Consider the following 13,428-nt stretch of genomic DNA (forward strand, 5'->3'; position numbering starts at 1 on the left):
TTGGAGAGGCGGCAGCCATTTTGAGAGGCAGCAGCCATGTGGTCATCTCAAAATGGCTGCGGCCTCTCTGCTGGTTCCCAACAGTCAGCTGTTCAGCGCTAAAGTCAAGCTGTTCCCAGGCTACCAAGGAGATGCGGGCTAGGCCTACTCGGTCTTACTACCAGGTAAGTGACTTCACTGGGAGAGAGGGAGGGTTTGCTGGAAGTGCACCCGGAGTATAAGACAACCCCCCGTTGGAGGCATGTTTTTCAGGGCCAAAAAGTCATCTTGTACGCCGGCAAATATGGTACTTAGGCTGCAACTACATGGTCAAATACTGCGGGATTTGCTCCACTTATAAAATTGGTGAATTTGAAGTATTTGTTTTATGGACCACATGAGGCTACGGCTGATTGCATTCGGTCCAGCCCTTTTTGCTCCCAAAAGTGGCTTTTCCCCCTCTACTATTGGGAGGCTTCTCTGTTGTCAAGCCTGAATGATTTGAATGGGCTTTTCCCTATGGGGTTAGTTGATACGTTCTTCTAAAGACAGAGGAGAGAATGTTTGTAGGGGGTGTTTCACTGACATAGGCATTTGTAGTCTGATGTTCAGGACCGGGGGGGCACATTCTTTCCCCAATCATCCTCCAAATTTTTCATTTTTCTTTTAAAAATGTTTCATATACTATATAAGATTAGCACTAGATCACCCTTTCACCTTTTCACTGGGTCATTGTTATTATTTTCCATATTTATGTTCCTTAAAAATGATCAGCAGAGGCAGGATCAGAGGAAAGAAGGAAAAAAGGGCTGTGGAATGCATCTAGTATGAACAGTGAACTCCCAAATTAATCCACAGCCCTTATGTGAACACTGACTGTGATTTCAAATGCAATACAGTCTGAGAATCAAATCACAGCAACGTCAAATTGATCTGATTACATTTGAAATCACAGTCAGTGTTCACACAGGGGCTGTGGGTTGATTCAGGAGTTCATCATTCATACTGGATGTGATAGGCTCTGGTTCGGCTTTCCAGTGTAGTTGCATCCTTACTGTAAATGACAACCAGACTTCTACTGTATTAGTGGTGTCTTTAGTTTCAAGATGAATGGTTCCTATTGGGACAAAAATTGCCAAAGTGGATTTGGATAGATATGGAAAAATAGAGACAGGATACTATGCAGCTCTGTGTCTCCTGCTCCTTTCATATGTTGTCAGAATTATTCAGTCTTTGGCCTGTTGTCCTCCAGATCTTTGAACAAAAAGGGCCAGAGGGAGGCAAAACAAAGAGATATGTGACCTCCTCTTATGTCACAAATGGGTACAGGTCACTAACAGTGAATAGCAGTGAACAGTAATGAGTGCAAAAGGTAGATTACAGAAAAACATGAAAGGTGCTGTGCCCACTTTGGGCCACAAGCATTGCCTGTTATCTCTAAAAGCAAACTTTATGTTAAGGAAAAAAAGAGACAAAGACTCTACATTAATCAAATCAAGGCATTCGTGCATAGTATATGGGAGACATAATTGACTTGTTTTTTGATTCCCATGATTGACTAGAGACCATGTACCTCTCTATTCCTGCTAGAAGAAATGGTGAAAAAAGAGGAGTGTTGATTCTATCTGTTACCATATTCAACACATTCCATGAACCACAACACCTTTCTATATCCTATAGAAAGTCAGGGAGAAATGCAGATCATTGTGCAAGATTATGTGTGTAAGACTTTGTGTGAGAGTGTTCATTTATGGGCAAAAATAGGAAAAGAGAGCCAAAATGGGGTGTGCAGTGGATTATTTAATGCAAGGCTGGCCTGGATTTTTAATGCACAGTACACCTGTGAGAGATTGTTATTGACATTTGTTTATCAAAAGCAATAAAACAAACTTTTTAAAATGTTTTGCTTGCAGATTATTTCAAGTAGCTTGATAACCATCATATGGCAGTTTGCATAGCTCAAAATAAAGGCTGGAGTTATTTGTTGAATTTCTGTTTAGATCTTTAGGAGTCCAAGAGCATTCCCATCTTCTGTAGTTATTCACCTTATTAAGAAGACAATGGCCCTAATCCAGCTATAAATGTATGAAGCTTATTGGACAGAACAATGGATGGTCCCAGATTCAGCTGCACATTTCCATTCACATCAAAAGATGTATCTATCCAGTTCAGTAAGGCTCAAATTTGCGCTGTAATGTGAATCACATTGGATAAATGTATGGAGGCTGCTTATGAATGTGGATTATTTTTTGCTTTATGCCTCTATTACTATATTCAAAAGCCTTTTAAAAATAGCTGATATTTGGGTTATTGATTTTAGACTGCAGCATCCCACCAGGTATGATACAAAAGACAATGCTAATAGCTTTTTGCCTGGTAAAAATTTTGCTTCCATGCTATGGCTATAAAAGTCACCACTGCATTTTGCCTTATGAAAAAGAATTTCACAGTATTTCATTATGTTGTTTGCATTATGTTTTTTCCAACAAGGGCCCAACAGTTCTATATGTGTGCTTAATACAACATGTGCTACAGGCAATGTAAAATATCTATTCTGCCTTACAGATATCACGTCACTGTGTTTTCCTACATGGGATAAACTCATTTTTTGAGAGTAAACATATTACATTTTTTGTGCACAGTCAACAATCTACTGGTACAATCAAAGCTTATTCCATTTAGTAAGATAGGTAAGATAGATTTGGATATCCCGGACAAACCCAGACAATGTAGTTGCTGACCTAGAGCCAGACATCCTGGAGAGTGAAGTCAAGTGGGCCTTAGAAAGCCTGGCTAACAACAAGGCCAGTGGAGGTGATGGCATTCCAGCCGAACTGTTTAAAATCTTAAAAGATGATGCTGTTAAGGTGCTACATTCAATATGCCAGCAAGTCTGGAAAACTCAACAGTGGCCAGAGGACTGGAAAAGATCAGTCTACATTCCAATACTGAAGAAGGGCAGTGCCAAAGAATGCTGCAACTACTGCACAATTGCACTCATTTCACACGCTAGCAAGGTTATGCTCAAAATCCTACAAGGTAGGCTGCAGCAATATGTGGACCGAGAACTCCCAGAAGTACAAGCTGGATTCTGAAGGGGCAGAGGAACTCGAGACCAAATTGCTAACATGCGCTGGATTATGGAGAAAGCCAGAGAATTCCAGAAAAACATCTACTTCTGCTTCATTGATTATGCAAAAGCCTTTGACTGTGTGGACCACAGCAAACTATGGCAAGTCCTTAAAGAAATGGGCGTGCCTGACCACCTTATCCATCTCCTGAGAAACCTATATGTGGGACAGGAAGCAACAGTTAGAACTGGATATGGAACAACGGATTGGTTCAAAATTGGGAAAGGAGTACGACAAGGCTGTATAGTGTCCCCCGGCTTATTTAATTTATATGCAGAATACATCATGGGGAAGGCTGGACTGGAGGAATCCCAAGCCGGAATTAAGACTGCCGGAAGAAATATCAACAACCTCCGATATGCAGATGATACCACTCTGATGGCAGAAAGTGAGGAGGAACTAAAGAACCTTGTAATGAGAGTGAAAGAGGAGAGTGCAAAAAACGGTCTGAAACTCAACATCAAAAAAACTAAGATCATGGCCACTGGTCCCCTCACCTCCTGGGAAATAGAAGGGGAAGATATGGAGGCAGTGACAGATTTTACTTTCTTGGGCTCCATAATCACTGCAGATGGAGACAGCAGCCACGAAATTAAAAGATGCCTGCTTCTTGGGAGGAAAGCGATGACAAACCTTGACAGCATCTTAAAAAGCAGAGATATCACCTTGCCAACAAATGTCCGAATAGTCAAAGCTATGGTTTTTCCTGTAGTGATGTATGGAAGTGAGAGCTGGACCATAAAGAAAGCTGACCGCTGAAGAATTGATGCCTTTGAATTGTGGTGCTGGAGGAGGCTCTTGAGAGTCCCCTGGACTGCAAGGAGAACAAACCTATCCATTCTAAAGGAAATCAACCCTGAGTGCTCACTGGAAGGATAGATCCTGAAGCTGAGGCTCCAATACTTTGGCCATCTCATGAGAAGAGAAGACTCCCTGGAAAAGACCTTAATGTTGGGAAAGTGTGAAGGCAAGAGGAGAAGGGGACGACAGAGGACGAGATGGTTGGACAGTGTCACCGAAGCAACCAAAATGAATCTGACCGAACTCCGGGAGGCAGTGGAAGACAGGAGGGCCTGGTGTGCTCTGGTCCATGGGGTCACGAAGAGTCGGACACGACTAAACGACTAAACGAATGAACGAATGAAGATAGGTAAGATCACTTCTGCCAATAACCTGCTACTTTACAAGAAAAGCAATAATTTAATCAGAATGTAATACTGATGCATCTTACATAGATAAGCACCTGTATGATCATTTGTTATCAAATAAGGATTGTAGGAAATTTGAAAACAACAGTCATGTGGTGCCTTTAAGATTAATGGATTTTTTAAAAGAATCTGGATTAGTACAGGGTGAACATGGCTGTGGGGAGAAAGTACCTGGAGAGATTATGTGATGAGAAGAGCTAAGGGGAAGATGATCCAGTTGCTCTGCCCCCTTTACCCCTTTACCTCATAATCCCACTATTTGCAAGTGCAAAGAAGAATAGGCAATGCCACATCTATGTCAATGCACTCCATGCCTCTCAACATGTATGAAGGAAGACTGATGTTAGCTGCCCCAAATGCTCTTCACATTGACCATTGTTGGGCAAAAATTATTTGAAATATTAATAGCATTGTGGTGCTTCTGACATGAACCAAGAAGAAGAAAGATGATGCCTTCACCTGAGTCCTGTAATTTATGCCATTAGACCAGAGTTGTGACAAGGAATCCTCATTTCTCAGTTGGCTTTGAATCTCCCAAGGCTCACGCTGACACTACCTTTTCAGGAGTGGTTCAGGGCATCAAAGCTGCCATGTTAACCATGAGGATGTCCCAAAGTAGCAGCTGTCCAGCACATGCTGTAAGTTTCACTCCACCCCCAACTGAATGGCCAATGATAGGAAAAAGACAAGAAAGATGAGAACCAGTTTATGTTCTTGGACAGTTAAAATATTTTTCAATTTATTGCTTATTACTTTATATGACCGCTGAAGAATTGATGCTTTTGAATTGTGTTGCTGGAGGAGACTCTTGAGAGTCGTCTGGACTGCAAAGAAAACAAACCTATCCATTCTGAAGGAAATCAACTCTGAGTGCTCACTAGAAGGACAGATCCTGAAGCTGAGGCTCCAATACTTTGGCCATATCATGAGAAGAGAAGGCTCCCTGGAAAAGACCCTGATGCTGGGAACGTGTGGAGGCAAGAGAAAAAGGAGATGACAGAGGATGGGATGATTGGACAGTGTCATTGAAGCTACCATAATGAATTTGACCCAACTCCGGGAGGCAATGAAAGACAGGAGGGCATGACACGACTAAACAACAACAACTTCGTGTTTGTGTGTTTGTGTGTATTATTCCATTCTTTATGGAAACTCCTAGAGTGTTACAAAAGAATGTGGAGAGGATAGGTTTTTAATTTTCTGTTCTATTACCCTGAAGTGGCTTTCTATTGCAAATGGGGGAAGATTCCTGATTTTGTATTTGTTGTTCCGCATCAGAAGAGGAAAGTAGCAATTAACTGGGAATCTCCTTCTACACCCCTCAGTTGGTGATTGGTGTGTTGGTAATTACATGCCATGCAGTGGAGATATCACACCCCAAAAATGTGACAGCTATGAATGAAGCTGTCTTTCAAGGTAGGGCACTGCAAGCAGCAAAGCACTCAAAAAGGAAAAAGAAGAGGAACTCATTGAGAAGATATGGGAAGCGGCAGAAATGGATATTTTATCAGAAGTGCTGAAAGACTGTCCAATACAAAAGGCAACTGAATGATGGGATTTATTATATAAATGGCATGAGTCACCAGATAGTGCTTGAATAACATAGATTAAACTAAGATATAACTGTAAGTTAAAACTTGGAGGACAAACAAATTGTAGAAAAGTGGAAAGTTGATTTGATATTGCAACATGAATAGAGTGGATGACAGTACATTTTGTGTTCTCCTATCCCTCCTTCCCCTCCATATCCCCCATTACCTTCTTATCCCAAGTTGTCAATTTTAAAAAAAGGAAAAAAGGGGGGGAAGGTTCCATTTGGGGGAACTGGGCATTTTGATGACCATTTCAGTTCAATGTAAACAAAATGAAAGCAGTGGATTTGGTGGCAAAAATATAAAGTGCAGCTTTTTGTACACATAGAGAAGATTTGAAATATAGTGACTCACCAGGAAGAAGGATATTAGTGCTGTGGTGGATACATCAAAGGAAGTGAGCTAGTGTGTGGCTGCAGTGAAAAGAGGGAGGTCAGGCAAATTCCATTTGGATGATAATTAGGAAAAAGTTATTTTAAGATGCCTTTATAAAAAGTTGATGGCACCTCACTTGGAATACTGTACTCAGTCCTTGTCATGACACCTGTAGGAAACAACTCTATGAGGAAAGTTAATAACATGCAGTATTTTAACTTAGAAAAGAGGCATTTAAGGGGGTTGGGGTTGGGGAATGACTTAGTAGAGCTGGTTAAAATTATGCAGTAATACAGGAGGCAGAAAGTAGATAGGAAGATATTTGTCTTCCTCTTATACTCATGGACCACCTCCTGAAGCTGAATAACGGGATATTTCAAGACACATGAAAAGAAGCAAACAAATTCTGCTTCATACACTATAAATTTAAACCTTGGGACCTGCAAGATATAGTTTTGGCTGCCATCACTACACCTGCCATACAAGATAATGGAATTCTAGAGCTGAATTTAGTGGTAAGTTTTAGGAAGACAAACACTTTCTAGCTTTATTTGCTTGCCTTTGATGAAAGCATAAAATTTTCCCTTCTTGGGGAGCATGCATTCTCCTGCTCCTGTTCTTTCTTGATTAGGAGCTTGTGCCCCTGTCACAGAACAGTTTGCATAAGTGAGAGTTCTGGGTGCCCCCGATGGCAAAACTTGATAGTTATGACTCTGACTGCAGGATCAAGTGACAGGAAAAAAGGCCAGGGAAATACAAGATGTGTAGCTGGGAGAGCTAATGTGTTTACAATCAGATATTCCAGAACCTGAAGGAGCTCTGTGTTTTAGCTATGGGACTAAAGGGTCTCATTCTGTCTTGGCAGCAGCCAGGGAGGTGGTCTCAGTTTTTCAATGCAGGTTTATTCTGACAGCAAAACAAAACGTATCTGCTTTGTTTTCTGATAAAAATATATTGTAATAAATATTTTAAATAAAGTGTTTTTAAAGAAATATTTTAAATGTTTTATAAGCAGTGGTCTAATTTGCTATTACTATTCATATACTAACGTCTTTTTAAATGATAGGTATGACCACTTTCAAAAGTGTATGTGTGTTTATTTGGATTATTGCACATCTAGAAGCTTTTTCACTGTAGAAGTGCAAGATAAACCAAACCCAATAATATTAATAATTCATAATACCGTAATTGCAGTGAAACCAATGAAGATTACAGCCAGTTGCCCATATTTAGCAAATGAAATGGAGGGGTTGCCACTCAGTAGAACATACATTTCACATGCCAAAGGCTCCATTTTGGATTTCTGTCATCTCCAGGTATGGCTGGGAAAGGTACCGCTCAGACCAGGGAAGGTAGAACTTCCAGTCTGGTGCTTGGAGGCTTCCCAACCAACCTGCAGGGGTCTCCAGACAGCCCTGCTCCCTCTGATATCTCTCCTAAGTTTATTTCCTGGATGCTAGCCTGATGGAAAATCCCGGTATCTCTTGTCATCTGGAGTTTACAAGAATTTCTTCACTTTGTTTCATGGCTGCCATGACTTTTTGGAAAAAGGAGAACCAAGAGACTCTCAATTTGTGTCTGCACACTGCAGCTGGTGGTGCTTGGCTCTTCTCTTCCATTCCCTGCACAGCTAAAGGGCAGGGATGTTGGCAAATCTTAGGTCCCAAGTCCCAAGTCTGAGTTTGAGTCTTCAGGCCAGAGTCCCAGCCTTGAGTCTGAGTCTCGCTTGAGTCACTTGTCCCCCCCCCCCCCACTCAAGGCTTGGGCTTTGGGATTCAGACCCAAAGGCGTGGACTGCGCATGCACTGCCCAGTTGATAAGCTGGTCCATGTGCAGAGGCAACAGGCCTCCCTAGCTGCTGCCACCTCGGCTACTGCCCACCATCTTCAGAGGCATCAGGCCCAGCTTCCCTTCCAGGCGCTGGCTGCTGCCGCCTCTGCCCATGCACACTCTGCCCAGCTGATCAGGTGGGGGTGGTTTCTGAAAGGGAAATTAAGCCTCCTGCCTCTGAAGATGGCAGTGGCGGCGGCAGATAGGGAGGCCCATAGGTACCTGACAACTCCGACAAATGGGTCCGAGTCGCAAGTCGAGCGGCGAGTTGCCTTCACCCCATCGAGTCCAAGTCAGGTCACCGGTGAGACTTAAGTCGGACACGACTGCAAGTCTCAGTTTGTGAGTTCCCCATCCCTGCTAAAGGGGCAGATCAGCAAGGCTGACGACGTTCTTTGGTCATCCTGTGGAAGCACAGGCTGAAAGTCCTTTTCTGCTCCAGCCTCTTCCTCATGAAAGTGTCATTTTTTTTCCTTTGAATGAAATTGAGGAAGGAGGGAAGGAGCCGCCCCGAGTAGACGTAGTCTAGAGGGGCGGGGCAAAAATCAAATAGATAGATAGATAGATAGATAGATAGATAGATAGATAGATAGATAGATAGATAGATAGATAGATAGATAGATAGATAGATAGATAGATAGATAGATAGATAGATAGATAGATAGATAGATAGATAGATGATAGAATACTCACATTTCTTCAGCCATTGTTTGATCTGCAGATGTCAGGAGATCCCCTCACAGAGGCAAAAGAAATGAAAAGTAGGGACAATGGAAATGTTTGCAAGGTGAATCTCCCTAATAGTGAATTTTGTTCTGTTTTCCATACATGTGGGTGGGGTGGGGTGGGAGGCTTGAAAATCAATTACTAGAAACCAGGCCTTCTCGGTGGTAGTCCCGCAATTGTAGAATGCTCTCCCACCCGAAATTCACCTGGCACCCTCACTGAAAACTTTCAAGAAATTATTTAAAATATTCTTTTTCAGACAAGCCTTCCCAGACTCTATTGTAATTCAACTTATTGTTCAACCCCACCATCTTTTTCCTTTTCCTTTTTATGTTAATGTTCACTGATACTATTTTTATTTGTTTAATTTATATTGATTTATTGATACTTTGTCTTGTTATTGTATTGTTTTATACCCTTTTTTAGTATGTCATGTAAACCACCCAGAGTGGCCCGGTTGCCCGATGGGCAGTATCAAAATCAATAACAATCAATCAATCGATCAATCAAACAGTAATAGGCATCCTTCAGTCTCGAGAGACTATGGTAATGTGCTCTGAATAGAGGTCTTGGAACAGACGTTTCAGGGGTAGACGACCACCGTCCATACCAACGGGTCAAACCCGCGTCCCTTCGTACCGGCTAGTGATGGATCTGGTAATAATCCTCCTCCTAACTGTAAGTTGGGAAAGTCTTTTAGAATCCCGTGGCTGAGAAGGCCGATTCAAGAGTGACAATCCCTTCCAAGTGAAGGGACAAATACAGTCTGTCCCCTGTCCATCTCCCTGATTTTTCTGGTTTGGGGACTGCCTCTTTACCTCGGCCTGCTGGACAAGCACCTCTTCAAATAAATAAATGAATACATAAATAAATAAATTGTTGTTGACAGTCTTTTTTCTTTCTTTCTCTGACCTCCAACCAAGTAAGAACCATGAGAGGTCTCTTCCATGTGGTGGAGACTCTATTTCCCATTTTTTTTATCTTTCTGACTCTAACTATTCACCATTACTTTGCACACAGAGCTTCAAAGGTGATACCTGAGCTTCAGAACCTCAAACTTGCTACAGGTATCAAAGTAAACCCACATGATGCAGGTAGCACAGCCAGGTGCATAAGCTGTATCACAGGATGTAAGCCACCTTGGGTCCTTTTCAAGAAGAAAGGTGGGGTAAAAATATTTTAAACAGACAGAGAGACAGATGGATAGATGGATATATGGACGGCCAGATGGACGGATGGAACACCAAGGTGCTGGATTTAATACATAGTGACCTGTGTAAGCCACATAATCTGCCATCACTAGGGCACAACATATGTTTAGAATTTTGTGGATGATTTGTTTTGAGGTTCTGTGTCACCAAGAGTGAGATGCATGAGATACTCAAGAAGTATATGACCATGGTGAGCAACAGGTTTGAAAGGAAACCCAAGGCATTGGAGACAGACAAAAGGGACACACAGGGGCTCTCTTCTATCACCTCACACACTCCTTTCCGTAGTGTTATCAAAAGCAGAGACTGGACTTCTGTTGTGGATGCTACAGGTAGTCCGTTTTCCTCGTCCTCTACCATAGCTCCAGCTATGAAAGAGGAACTCTTTAAGTTGCAAACCAGAAGAGTCATGTTGGTCCCGATAGACTGCTGGTTGTTGTACAAGGTTTCTGTGAAAGCAGAGAAGAGTACAAATAGAGGGAACAGTAGAAGAAAAATCTTGTTGAAGAGACCTGGTGGACCAGAAGATTCTGACTGAAGGATCCAAGGATCCTGGAACTGGCCAGAAAGACCTTTTAGGACATGGGGGTGACTTCCTCAGAGCCATTGCTGCAGGCAGACCTGCATGTGGACAGTAGGGAAATGGCCAGTATAGACTTCCTTTCTAGCAGTGTGATTAGTACTATCTATTGCCAGGAAGAGTTCTTTACTGGCCTGGATGGGGGTGGGGGTGGGGAGTGGTACACCAGCACAGGTCTGGCATGGCACATTCTTGATTCCCCAGGGCTTTTCCTGCAAGGAGACTCAGAGTCACGTCCCACGCAGGTAATTTGATCGAAAATCATCCAGCCCACAATTTTACAATAAATCACCTCTCTCAAATAATAAATGTAATGGGTATAGGATCTTTAGCCATGGACAAATTAGAATTATTTGGCCATGCTTCCTAACAGTATAATAGGACTTTCCTCCACAAGTAACTAAGGGGAAATGAAAAGATTGTTTTGGTTTGAGTTCATTTCTCCAACTTATGTTTGCTATCTGAGACCTACTTACACAGTAAGTTTGTACACCTGTGGAGGTAGTTAGTACTGATCCATTTTTAAACAATTGCCTTTTTCCCTCAGCAGAATAACCCAGTTTCTTACATTCAAGGAAGTAGGTCAGAGGGTGGTGGTGGGCAGGACCCCAGTCAGAGAGACTCCTCTGTGAAAGACGTACCAATGTATTGTTGTGTGTTTTAAAATTAAAAATAACAAAAAAAAACCTACTGTAGCCTTTTCCTTTGACAAACAGGCTTTTTCACAGAATGAGTCCATTTCTTGAAACACATTTGCAGCACACTAGGGTGTAAGGAAAAGAGGGGTGTGTGTGAAGCGTTGCTTCTATCCACTGTTATTTTCTGAAACAAATTTTTTCCTTGAAAAGGTACTCTCTCACATCCTGTACAGTGCGCATCATCGTCATCCCACATTGTGACTGACTCATTCAAGTCTGGCACCATTTCAGAGATCACTTTTGACCCTTCTTCCTTTCCTCAGTTATCTTCTCAGACTTCTTTTCTAGAAGCTTTGCAGCAATTTCTAGCTCTGACCAGCATGCCCAGATTATTCTAATATTTTTTTTTAAAAAGCCCATATCAGTTGCTTGTACATTCCATTTTCCCTTCAATGAGAGCAAGATGATGTACACAGGGTCCACATCCACTCCAATTTATCTTCATAATAATCCTATCATGTGGATCAGCCCGAGAGAACATGACTAGCCCAAGGTTACCTGGCAAATTTTATGGCTGGCTCAATGGGAATTGAACTGGGATCTCCCAAGGAGCTGTCCAACCCCCTAACCACTGCACCGTCAGTCCTGCATTGGCATTCCCGTCTTGCGCGAATCTCACAAATCTCAGCTTTGGCCAGGAAACCAGAAGGCGGGGCAGATTCTTGGGATATGTATTAACAAGAGGAAAGGGGAAAGCTCCAAATCAAGAATCAATGCAGTTCTGGAGAAGAGAACAGTAAAAGAAGAGGAAGAATATGAATGGAGGAAGAAGATTATAGCAAGAGGTCCCCTCTAAGGTGGTGGGGAACACAGTTATATTGTATTTTGATTTGTGTATTTTTGTTTATGTTTATGTTTTAGATAAATAAAAACTAAAAAAAAAGAAAGCAAAACCAGAAAGCAAAAGACAAGGTCGTTCCGGCATGTAGGCTACGCTCGTCTGAAGGAGAAGGAAAACTCCAATTTCAAACCTCCACTGCCTTGTGGCTATATCCACTCATGGAAAAGGCTTCAGGAGTTAACCTCGAGGCAAAATCCGGAGCTGGAGTCCCGAAGGCAGCATGTGTCGTTCTGCCAACTCCTGCGACATTGCTGGAACCAGTTGTACTGGCTCTTGCCTTTCCATTGGACCATTTCAGCAATGTGGAGAGGGGGGATCTGCTGCTTGGGTAACAGCCTATCCTCCATATTACCTTACCCGGGCTTCATGCTCTGGAGAGGACACTCCTCAATTCAGAGCTTGTTACCATAGTCTCTCGAGACTGAAGGATGCCTATGCCTATGGTCCTCTAATCAGCCGGAGTGACTTCTTTTAGTGTAGTTTTTAAACTGCATTTTTAATACATTCTGTGTCATGTTGATCAGTACTGTATTTTGGTTTCACTCTGCGTTTTGTCATTGTTCACTCTGCCTAACACCTTCTGGGGAAGGAGAGAGGCGTGCTATAAATTAAATATTGAAGGCAAATGTTGGAGGGAGCCGGACAGCTCTTGAGCAACAGGGAGAGCCGCCACTTGATCACAGCTGTAGAATAGGTGTTCTCCCCCCCCCCAATCTTTTCCAAAGGCGGGATGACGACCGGTAAGTGGCAACTGAAGACACTTTAAAGGTCTGACTTTTTTGGCAAAGCATGGAACTACTGCTCCCGTTCTCCAACGCTACCGTCGTCTCACCCACGCTTAACATCAACTTTGAAAAAGGTTGGCTATATATGAAGCTTTCATTGCCGCATTCGCTTTAATGCGAAGCCGCCACCCACCCGCGGAGACACAAGCGGGGGCACCTCTCCCGATTCCTCGCCGCGGGCAGGACGGAGTTAACCGCCAGCCGGGCTGCTGAGCGCGCCGAGCGAGCGGCGGCGGCGGCAACAAGTGGCCCGGGAGCAGCGGCTATATAACGCCGGCAAGAAAGCGGCGCCTCGCCTGTCCGCCCCACGCGGGCTGCCGGCGCGCTTCGCCCTCCTTCGCCCCCGACAGCCCCGACAGCCGCGGGTCCTCGCCGGCCGATGGCGCCGAGGAGCGGCGCAGGAGCGGTGCCGGAGGCCCCCCTGGCCCCGAGGGAGGCTTCAGGTCTCCCTTTTCTCGGGTGCCGATAAGGG

This window comes from Pogona vitticeps, chromosome 2, assembly GCF_051106095.1.
Source record: "Pogona vitticeps strain Pit_001003342236 chromosome 2, PviZW2.1, whole genome shotgun sequence".
NCBI classification, from domain to species: domain Eukaryota; kingdom Metazoa; phylum Chordata; class Lepidosauria; order Squamata; family Agamidae; genus Pogona; species Pogona vitticeps.